This window comes from Bombina bombina, chromosome 1 (genome assembly GCF_027579735.1).
Source record: "Bombina bombina isolate aBomBom1 chromosome 1, aBomBom1.pri, whole genome shotgun sequence".
Lineage (NCBI taxonomy): Eukaryota > Metazoa > Chordata > Amphibia > Anura > Bombinatoridae > Bombina > Bombina bombina.
Window position 1 is genome coordinate 1,442,464,273 of NC_069499.1, and position 12,528 is coordinate 1,442,476,800.

Genomic DNA, 12,528 nt, shown 5'->3' on the forward strand with positions numbered 1-12,528 from the left:
TTGACACCACCCTGCTGGCGACCAATTGGCCACGAGTCTGCAGGGGGCGGTGTTGCAACAGCAGCTCACAAGAGCTGCTGGTGCAATGCTGAATAAGGAGAGCATATTGCTCTTTGCATTCAGCGATATCTGTCGGACCTGATCCGTATTGTCGGATCAGGTCCGACAGACATATGATAAATAGGCCTCATTGTGTGTGTGTGTGTGTAAGAGAGAGAGAGAGAGAAATTAAATATCTACAATCCAGAAATTTCTTATTCATGATTCTTTTATTGAAATACAGTATACACATAGAATAAAAATCAAATGCATTCCCTATTATTTCCAAAAATCCTGAGAAGAATATAATCATTGTATTAATATTTAAATGTCAAAAATCTAAATTCAATCTGAAATTTATCAGATAAGTTGTCTAATTGACTTCCCAAGAGCTGTCTTCACATCTTTATTTCTTAATGTATAAATAAAGGGGTTCATAACTGGAATAATGACATTGTATATAAGAGCTAAATATTTATCATATTAGCTGCCTTTAGGCCTGATATATACAACTATGGCTGTGAAATAGAAAAGACTAGCTACTACAAGATGGGAAGAGCAGGTTGAGAATGCTTTATGTTTACCTTCAGTAGTTTTAATTGTAGAGATAGTGATAATAATATGAATGTAAAATCCCATGATGATGAAAAATGGAAAAACTATTGAAAGTACTGCTGCTATACTTGTAACTATATTGCTTATGTGAGGGTTGGAACAAGCCAGATTCTGTAATGGAGCCAGGTCACAGAAAAAATAATTAATCTCGTTACGACTGCAAAATTCTAATTCTGCTGTGAAGACCGTGAGAATAGAAGCAATGGTAAAACCAACAATCCATGGTATTACTGACAGAGCAATACAATAATTCTGGTTCATAATGGCTGAATATCTCAGAGGGTTGTTAATAGCCAAATCTCTATCCAATGCCATGACTGCAAGTAGACAGTATTCAGTTTCCTCAAGTGCATGAAAAACATACTGTTGTATAAAGCAGCTAGTGAAAGATATTCTCTTGTCTGACGTGATAGGATTTTCGAGGAGCTTTGGAATTGTGACCGAAACAAACATTATTTCTAAAATAGCAAACGTACTAATAAAAAAATACATTGGGATGTGAAGTGAATGGTGAGACTTAACAATAATAGTTATGTTTCCAGTGACACAAATAATGTAAGTTACTAAAATGAAAATAAACAGTAAGAACTGCAGATGCTGAAAATTAGAGAATACATCTAAAATGAATTCCTTCACCATGGTCTTGTTACTGTGTTCCATTTTGTATGTAAAAAATAATCTGTAATAGAAACAAAAGGAATTATACTTGTCTTGCTATTGATTATTATTATTATTATTATTATTAATGGCAAATTCTGTTAAAAAAGATAATAAAACACTAATATAGAAAATTAAATAATATTCATGGCTTCAATTTAAATAGCACTTTTATCTTTTAATCATATCAGTTTTTAAAAGTATGCAGAAGCAAAAAAAAAAAAAAATGATGCCTGATGAGCCTGTCGCATACCTCCCATTATTTCAAATTTTGAAAGAGGGACACCCCTGCTGGCTGTAACTGTTCTGGAAGAGGAGCATAGCTGCGCCAGCATACATGGGGGATTGAAGTGTTGTGGCGTGTAGAGCCAGCACTAGACACGTGTTATGGTTGGTGGGGGTTCCTTCCAAGTAAGAACACAGGTCGGGGAAGTGAGCTGCCGCTGTGCTGTTACCCTCAGTCATCATCTCACTCAAAATAAAAAAACGGCCCAGAATAAAAAACAAGCAAAATTTAAAAAATATGTTCCACTGTTGTCAGTCTGCCACGGCACACCTGAGGATCTCTCACGGCACACTAGTGTGCCACAGCACACTGGTTGAAAAACACTGGTATAGGTAACCTGTGAATGTTTATTCACATATTTAATTTACTTTGGGTTGTATCACATTTAGGGCTAGATATAGGGGTCGATTTATCAACCTGTCAATGCATCACTTGCTGGAAACAGGGGTTTAGAAGCAGCGTTCTTAAGACCGCTGGTCCTTAACTCATCTGCCACCTCTGAGGTGGTGGACAGCAATAAGCCCGATCAGATACGATCAGGTTGATTGACATCCCCTGCTAGCGGCCGATTATACATGCTTAATTCACATTGAAGCAAACATATTAATTTCCCAAGTCCATTAAATTGTTAAAATCACAATTCTAAATTATTAATGCTCATTCATGATTGCAATTAAGTTTTAAACATTATGAGCAAATGACTATTGGGGCAGTAAATATTTTTTCACTCACACTCTAAACTATTATCGTGGGTGAGTTATCCCGCGTGTTACAAGTTGAAAGTAAAAAGTAAGTGCAAGACCCGTCCGAGACTGGTACAATAGACAAGGCATACATCGCATAAAGAAACATCTGATAATTAGGTTTTTTATATAACTCATAGTCGATGAGGTTAATTCATGTGAGTGCGCATTTCTCTTAATTTATGATGTGTATAGTCTAGTTGTGACATACTTTATTAGGAGCACTTTTCTTGTGAGCTTGTCCTCCTCTCTTTTTTCAGATTTAATGTGAGCACCTTGTACTTGTCGTTTGGAAAGAGATGTAGAGAAATATGTGTCTTCCACATTGATGGATTATCGGAGATTCATTATTTTCCCTATCTGGAAACAATTTTCTAAGGTTGGAATATTATCTATGGGACATACTGTGTGTGGAGAGAACACTATACAGTAATTCTTTCACAGTGACTCTCCTTTTTCTGTCTAGAGCTTGTACACTCTGAGCGAGTAACTACCTCTCTGATTTTATATATATATATATATATATATATATATATATATATATTTCTCAAAAACAGGAAAGTTACAGGACTATGGAGCTAAGAGGCAATCCACATCAAAAAAAGGTACTAGCACTCACTGGATTTAAATAGTTTAAATCATTTTCCAGGGATGTTTCGGGGTTATCACCCCTTCCTCAGGTCTGACAACATCCCTGGAATAACGCTAATGTGCACTGGTATTACAAGTTAACAGCAATGTGAACACAAACTCATGAGATTGCACTTCTATAGACTCCAATGGGAGCCTCGTTCTGATGTCGTCAGAGATGGTATCAGAATTAGAGTGCAGAAAAGGAGGTAAGCTGTGCAGTGTTTGCAGAATTTGCAAATATATATTATATATAATTATATACATATATATACAGGGAGTGCAGAATTATTAGGCAAATTAGTATTTTGACCACATCATCCTCTTTATGCATGTTGTCTTACTCCAAGCTGTATAGGCTCGAAAGCCTACTACCAATTAAGCATATTAGGTGATGTGCATCTCTGTAATGAGAAGGGGTGTGGTCTAATGAAATCAACACCCAATATCAGGTGTGCATAATTATTAGGCAACTTCCTTTCCTTTGGCAAAATGGGTCAAAAGAAGGACTTGACAGGCTCAGAAAAGTCAAAAATAGTGAGATATCTTGCAGAGGGATGCAGCACTCTTAAAATTGCAAAGCTTCTGACAATCAAGCGTTTCATTCAAAATAGTCAACAGGGTCGCAAGAAGCGTGTGGAAAAACCAAGGCGCAAAATAACTGCCCATGAACTGAGAAAAGTCAAGCGTGCAGCTGCCAAGATGCCACTTGCCACCAGTTTGGCCATATTTCAGAGCTGCAACATCACTGGAGTGCCCAAAAGCACAAGGTGTGCAATACTCAGAGACATCGCCAAGGTAAGAAAGGCTGAAAGATGACCACCACTGAACAAGACACACAAGCTGAAACATCAAGACTGGGCCAAGAAATATCTCAAGACTGATTTTTCTTAGGTTTTATGGACTGATGAAATGAGAGTGAGTCTTGATGGACCAGATGGATGGGCCCGTGTCTGGATTGGTAAAGGGCAGAGAGATGGGTCCGACTCAGACGCCAGCAAGGTGGAGGTGAAGTACTGGTTTGGGCTGGTATCATCAAAGATGAGCTTGTGGGGCCTTTTCGGGTTGAGGATGGAGTCAAGCTCAACTCCCAGTCCTACTGCCAGTTTCTGGAAGACACCTTCTTCAAGCAGTGGTACAGGAAGAAGTCTGCATCCTTCAAGAAAAACATGATTTTCATGCAGGACAATGCTCCATCACACGCGTCCAAGTACTCCACAGCGTGGCTGGCAAGAAAGGGTATAAAAGAAGAAAATCTAATGACATGGCCTCCTTGTTCACCTGATCTGAACCCCATTGAGAACCTGTGGTCCATCATCAAATGTGAGATTTACAAGGAGGGAAAACAGTACACCTCTCTGAACAGTGTCTGGGAGGCTGTGGTTGCTGCTGCACGCAATGTTGATGGTGAACAGATCAAAACACTGACAGAATCCATGGATGGCAGGCTTTTGAGTGTCCTTGCAAAGAAAGGTGGCTATATTGGTCACTGATTTGTTTTTGTTTTGTTTTTGAATGTCAGAAATGTATATTTGTGAATTTTGAGATGTTATATTGGTTTCACTGGTAAAAATAAATAATAGAAATGGGTATATATTTGTTTTTTGTTAAGTTGCCTAATAATTATGCACAGTAATAGTCACCTGCACACACAGATATCCCCCTAAAATAGCTATAACTAAAAACAAACTAAAAACTACTTCCAAAACTATTCAGCTTTGATATTAATGTGTTTTCTGGGTTCATTGAGAACATGGTTGTTGTTGTTCAATAATAAAATTAATCCTCAAAAATACAACTTGCCTAATAATTCTGCACTCCCTGTATATATATATGTGTGTGTGTGTGTGTGTATAAGCATATACATATATTTACTGGGAACACACAGTTCCCATAGACTGCAATTTAAAGGGACTTTTCAGTGCCAGTTTTTTTCTAACGCCCCACTCTCTCAGCAACTTTAGACCACAAAAACTGTCTAGTGCAGTTGTTTTTTACTTTAAAGGAAATTTTGAGGAAATTTGGGGCATTTTTGGAGAATTAATGAGAGATCTGATCTCTTGTTAATTTTCTGAGCTTGCGGTAGCAATAACTAGCCAACTGTAATAACTTTAAAATTATTGCATGCCCGCAAATGGGCAAATTTGCCCATTTGCGAGCGAACTATAATTTAGTGCTCCACTTGGAATCTAGCCCTAAATATGTAAAAATACATTTATTTTTAGATTTGAATTTATTAATTTGTAATTTGAATATACTTATGTAGACATTTGTTGAGATTAATCTAAAATAAAATGCATTAACATACACCTAGATTACAAGTTTTGCGTTAGAGGCTATGCGGTGCTAACAAGCAGTTTATGCTCACCGCTCACTTACAGACAGAGCTGTTATTACAGGTTTTTACAACCCAGACAAGAAGTGAGCGTTGAACAAAATTTTGCTCCTTACTGCACTCCAATACCAGCGCTGCTTACGTTAGCGGTGAGCTGGTGTAACGTGCTCGTGCACAATTTTCCCATAGGAATCAACGGGGAGAGCTGGCTGAAAAAAAGTCTAACACCTGCCAAAAAGCAGCGTAAAGCTCCTTAACGCAGCCCCATTGATTCCTATGGGGAAATACATTTTTTGTCTACACCTAACACCCTAACATGAACCCAGAGTCTAAACACCCCTAATCTTACACTTATCAACCCCTAATCTGCCGCCCCCGACATTGCCACAACCTACATTATATTATTAACCCCTAATTTTCCACTCCGGACACCGCCGCCACCTACATTATACTTATGAACCCCTAATCTACTGCCCCCAATATCGCCAACAGCTACATTATATTTATTAACCCCTAATCTGCCGCCCCCGACGTTGCCGCCACCTACCAACATTTATTAACCCCTAATCTGCTAACCCCAACGTCGCCGCCACAATAATAAACATATTAACCCCTAAACCGCCGCACTCCCGCCTCGCAAACATTAGTTAAATATTATTAACCCCTAATCTGCCGGCCCTAACATTGACGCCACCTACCTACATTTATTAACCCCTAATCTGCCGCCCCCAACGTCGCCGCCACTATATTAAAGCTAACTTAAATATAATTAAAAGAAATCTAAATAAAATTACTATAATTAACTAAATTATTAATATTTAAAACGAAATACTTACCTGTAAAATAAACCCCAAGCTAGCTACAATATAACTAATAGTTACATTGTAGCTAGCTTAGGGTTTATTTTTATTTTACAGGCAAGTTTGTATTTATTTTAACTGGGTCGAATAGTTACTAAATAGTTATTAACTATTTAATAACTACCTAGCGTAAATAAATACAAATTGACCTGTAAAATAAAACCTAACCTAAGTTACAATTACATCTAACACTGCACTATAATTAAATAAATTCACTAAATTAAATACAATTAAATACAATTAAATACAATTAAATAAAATTATCTAAAGTACAAAAAAAAAACCCCACTAAATTACTGAAAATAATAAACAAATTACAAGATTTTTAAACTAATTACACATAATCTAATTCCCCTAACAAAATAAAAAAGCCCCCCCAAAATAAAAAAAAGCCCTACCCTACACTGAATTATAAATAGCCCTTAAAAGGGCCTTTTGCGGGGCATTTCCCCAAAGTAATCAGCTCTCTTATCTGTAAAAAAAAAATACAAATCACCCCCAACATTAAAACCCACCACCCACACAACCAACCCTACTCTAAAACCCAGCCAATACCCCCTTAAAAAAACCTAACACTAACCCCTTGAAGATCACCTTACCAGGAGAAGTCTTCACCGAACCGGGCCGAAGTCCTCAACGAAGCTGGGAGAAGTCTTCATCCAAGCCGGGCGAAGTGATCCTCCAGACGGGCAGAAGTCTTCATCCAGACGGCATCTTCTATCTTTATCCATCTGGCGCGGAGCGGGTCCATCTTTAAGACATCCGACACGGAGCATCCTTTTCAATCGACGGCTAACACAGAGTGAAGGTACCTTTAAGTGACGTCATCCAAGATGGCGTCCCTTCAATTCCGATTGACTGATAGAATTCTATCAGCAAATCGGAATTAAGGTAGAAAAAATCCTATTGGCTGATGCAATCAACCAATAGGATTGAAGTTGAATCCTATTGGCTGATCCAATCAGCCAATAGGATTGAGCTTGCATTCTAATGTTTGCGAGGCGGGTGTGCGGCGGTTATAGGGGTTAATATATTTATTATAGTGGCAGCGATGTCCGGTTCGGCAGATTAGGGGTTAAAAATTTAATTTTAGTGTTTGCGATGGGGGGCTCGGTTTAGGGGTTTATAGGTATTTTTTGGGTGTTAGTGTACTTTTAAGCACTTTAGTTAAGAGTTTTATGCTACAGGGTTGTAGTGTAAAACTCTTAACTACTTACTTTAAAATGCGGTACCAGTCTTGACAGGAGAGGGTCTACCGCTCACTTTTTGTCAGACTCATAATACCGGCGCTATGCAAGTCCCATTGAAAAAAGAGTATACGCAATTTACGTAAGTGGATTTGCGGTATTTCCAAGTCTGGACAAAAAAGTGAGCGGTACACCTGTACCTACAAGACTCGTAATACCAGTGGGCGTTAAAAAGCAGCGTTGGGACCGGCCAACGCTGCTTTTTAAGCCTAACGCAAGACTCGTAATCTAGCCAATAGTGTTTGCAAACTTTGCACATACAGTACTCTTTGCAGATTTTGGAGTTAAAATAAAAGTAATTGTGTCTGCTTTGTGTGGGTAACTCAAAGAAAATAGCTAAAATCTGTCTAAGTACAAATAGCACAGAAGTGGTAGGTGGTTTAAAACTAAATAGGTTAATAAGCACTGTATATGTGTTAATTAATAGATTTCTGTAGTTAAGGTGGTGTGAAATTGGTGTTGTCTAATTACTTTACTTGTTAATCAAATTATGTAATGATATAATGGATTAAACTCACCTAAATAAAATGTGACACCAAACCAGATTAGGAACTGCAATGTTGATTGGCTATAACATTTTTTAGCTTTGTACATGTCTTTAAAGTCAATACAATATATTAACAAATTAAACTATATATATATTGTTGCTGTTATACTTAATAACACTTATGGGAACAAGTCAATGATGTCTGAAAAGTTGTAGTAGTATTGGGATTTGCTTCTGTAGACTCTAACAAGCGGCTAGATTACAAATTTTGCGTTATGAGCGGCTCGGTACTAACTTGCAAGTTATTGTCACCGCTCACCTACCTATAGCACTGCTATTACAGGTTTGCAAAAACCCGGCGTTAGCAGGCAATATGGCAGCGTTGAGCTCCATACCGCACACAAATACCAGCGTTGCTTTGAGCTGGTTTTACGTGCTCATGCATGATTTCCCATCGTCATCAAAGGGGAGAGACTGCTAAAAAAAAGCCTAACACCTGCAATAAAGGAGCGTAAAGCTCCGTAACGCAGCCCCATTGATTCCTATGGGGAAAGAAAAGTTATGTTTACACCTAACACACTAACATAAACCCTGACTCTAAACACCCCTAATCTGCTGCCCCCAACATCGCTGACACCTACATTACACTAATCAACCCCTAATCTGCTGCCCCCCAACATAGCCGCCACCTACCTACACTTATTAACCCCTAATCTTCCGCCCCCAATGTCGCCGCCACTATACTAAAGTTATTAACCCCTAAACCTAACCCTAAGTCTAACCCTAACCCTAACACCCACTAACTTTTTTTTTTTTTTAAATATTTCTTTAAGGATCAAAAGTAAACATACAGGAATTTTGTTATGAGATATCAGAAATACATATACAGTATGTTCCATAGCAATAGAATGACATGTAAGCAAGTAGGTACCTGAGTATAAATTAAAGAGGAACACCATAATATAGCCAACAATCTAAATAGTACCTGTACAGTATATAGAAAAACATATCAAAGTCAATCCTTGTTTTTCCACCTCCACAAGAAAAGTGAGGCTCCTCTAGGACCTCCATCTCAACTACTATAGGACATTTCAGGAGGATAATATAGATATAAAGGGGCATATGTATCAAGCTCCGTATGGAGCTTGATGCCCCGTGTTTCTGGCGAGTTATCAGACTCGCCAGAAACAGCAGTTATGAAGCAGCGGTCACAAAGACCGCTGCTCCATAACCTGTCCGCCTGCTCTGAGCAGGCGGACAGACATCGCTACAATTCAACCCGATCGAGTATGATTGGGTTGATTGACACCCCCTGCTGGCGGCCTATTGGCCGCGAGTCTGCAGGGGGTGGCGTTGCACCAGGAGCTCTTGTGAGCTGCTGGTGCAATGATGAATATGGCGAGCGTATTGCTCGCCGTATTCAGCGAAGTCTGGCGGACCTGATCCGGTCCGCCAGACTTTCATAACTAGAGGCCAAAGCCCTTTTTAGCCTTCTAAGAACTATTAAACATATTCAACATACCTATGGTAAATATAGTATAAAGTATAAGCGAACAATTAACCCCTGTGTACAATAGACATGTCATATGAGTGTATATTCCCCAAAGGGAAAACAATGGCCTCTCCTGTGCCTGATCATTTAACTACTACCAATAAGGGGACTGGATAGGGGGCTTACTGTAGGAATATAATGGATAGGGCCACTCTTGGGCCCTTAGGACTATAAATGATTACAATAGCACTATTGAAACATATTAATCATAGTTATAGCATATACAACTAGTATATAAAGTATGTAATACCATCCAACATAGGGGAAGGGATAATATTAAGGGCAAGAAGCTTATTAACATCAAGATATAGAATATTCTAACGACATAAGAATATAGCAGTCTCCACCTAGTAACTGATAATGAACAAGATTAACATCCTGCCTAATGAATACTAGATATAAACTATGGGAGCACAATAATCTAAGGTGGAAACAACAATCTTATCACACATTCTTGATATGTTATAATCTAGATTAAATGCGATAATATTGTCTCAGCTCATCCAGACTACTCAATAAAACTATTTGCTTCTTAAAAATAAAATACTAGCTTTTAATGTTAAATTTGGAGTTTCATTGGAATCTACGTTCCTATGTTTATTAAATTAACATGATACATAGGATAATCACGGGGTGATACATAGGAGAATCACGGTTGCAAGTCTGCTAAAGCTAACCAAATATGGTGTATACGTAACTCTCTCAAGATGAATCAATTTGAAAGCAAATTAAGTATAATAGTAAAACCGCTTTAGCTCCATCCATGTGTACAGATATAACTATGGCTATAAAAGCCAGGCACTCTGAATGAACTAGTTGCTACTTAGAAAGACAGAATTATCACTATAATGCTATTATTCACCTTAAAAGAGGTGATCTAGGAGACTGTATTGCAGTTTTGTATATAAAATACCTCTAAATATAGCTATATCAGTAAAACCAAAGGCATTCAATCAACTATAAAAACACAGTATATAGAACAGCACTCTTAACGAAACAAATATGCTGAGCATGCAGAGTGAAATAGGTATATGACAATAGCGCTATATTAAAAATGCCAAGCAATTTTATATATATAAACTAATACTAAAAGTACATTCATATCAACCAAATAAGTCACTGCGTAGAGCTTAGTAGTCTACCCCTCTTCAACCTGTCTAACAGCGCGCTGCCTGTCTAATATAGCACTCTGAACAGAACATGTATACTGAGCACACAATATAAAAAAATAAGGTAAATGGCAATAGAACTAAATTCAAAATGCCAATCAATTATATAGATAAACCAATACTAAGAGTTTATTTGCATTAACCAAATAAGTCTCTGCATAGGGCCCAGTATTCTAACCCACTCCAACTTTTCTAGCAACGTGCTGCATCGGGGTTAGGCAGAATTTCCTCCTCTTCCTAGGGGCGATGTAAGGCGTCATCCAGGAGTGTAAGTTAAAGTCCCCAACTGTCCAGGAGCAATACGGTGGTAGGAAGGACATTGTCACACATCTATCCGCTCCATGTGGACCATGGGCAATTGCTTTTTTACTCATCTGCCACATAGACACTAAACACTTTCCAGGCAAGAAGTTAGGGCCCCTCACCTCTGACCGTGACATAGTATGAGGATACACCATGTTGTCTTGTGTCTCAACTCTTATGTCAGCCAATTCTCCAGTCTGGAAAATCAGGTCATCTGACACCCCTTCCCCGGGATCGGCCATATCCCACGAGGGCAGGTCAGTCCATACATAGTAGTACCATCCAGCGGCCTGCTTCTGTTGTGTACCATCCAAAAGCACTTCTTGAGGTGGTGATATGACAGCTTTAGTCGGCAGCTTCCCAGTCTGAGTTGTCGGTAGGAGGTCGATAAAAGTTCGGAGTACAGCCACTTCAAAGTCTTCAAAAATGCCTTGCAGGTTGTGTAGAAGTTCCACCATGAGGAAAGTTATGGAGATTTGAATAAAGTAGCTGTAATTATAATAATGAGTAGTATTCACTGCAAAATTGGTAAGTAACCCACTCAGTATAGGAGATTGATGCGTGGCGTCACAAACCACTACAGCTAGCGATTCCCTACTAGCCCTTTAGGCCTCCCCATATAAAAGCTCATTCGGTGGCTGAAGAGTTGCGTTATATTGCCATGGCCAGAATACATGTGAGGCGATAGTATCACCGTGGTCTTCAGTAGATTTGGCAGTATAAAAATCGTAGGTAGACAAAGTTATTAGTTCTTAAATTTAGTAAATACTCAGGAGCTCTTCAAAACTGCATCTTGCTGCTTCGGTGCCTGGCTCCGTCTCCCAACACCCACTAACTTTAATATAGTTAAATTAACTGATTGGAACAGCCAATAGAATGTGAGCTCAATCCTATTTGGTTGATTGGATTGCATCAGCCAATAGGATTTTTTCACCTTTAATTCCGATTGGCTGATAGAATTCTATCAGCCAATCGGAATTCAATTGACGCCATCTTGGATGACGTCATTTAAAGGAACCTTCAGTGTACGGATGCGACCGTATGAAGAGGATGCTCCGCGACGGATGTCTTAAAGATGGATCCGCTCCATGTCGGAAGGATGAAGGTATAAGATGACGTCTGGATGAAGACTTCTGCCCGCCTGGAGGACCACTATTGACGCTTGGATGAAGACTTCTCCCGGCTTCGTTGAGGATGGATATCCGGTCTTCAAAAACTGTAAGTGGATCTTCGGGGATTAGTGTTAGGTTTTTTTAAGGGTTTATTGGGTGGGTTTTATTTTTAGCTTAGGGTTTGGGCTGAAAAAGAGCTAAATGCCCTTTTAAAGTTAATGACCATCATATGCCCTTTTCAGGGCAATGGGGAGCTTAGGTTTTTTTAGATAGGATTTTATTTGGGGGGTTTGGTTGTGTGGTTGGGGGGTTTTACCAATGGGGGTTGTTTGTATATTTTTTTACAGGTAAAAGAACTGCTTTCTTTGGGGCAATGCCCCGCAAAAGGCCCTTTTAAGGGCTATTGGCAGTTTAGTTTAGGCTATTATGTGTAATTAGTTTAAATATTTGATCATTTCTTTTTTATTTTGTGTAATATAGTGTTTATTTTTGG

At 38.7% G+C, this 12,528-nt stretch overlaps 1 pseudogene; it reads right to left on the reverse strand.

Moving 5' to 3' along the window:
* Window positions 1-399: 399 nt before the first annotated feature.
* LOC128666023 (olfactory receptor 10A4-like) lies at window positions 400-11,381 on the reverse strand (annotated as a pseudogene).
* Window positions 11,382-12,528: the final 1,147 nt, after the last annotated feature.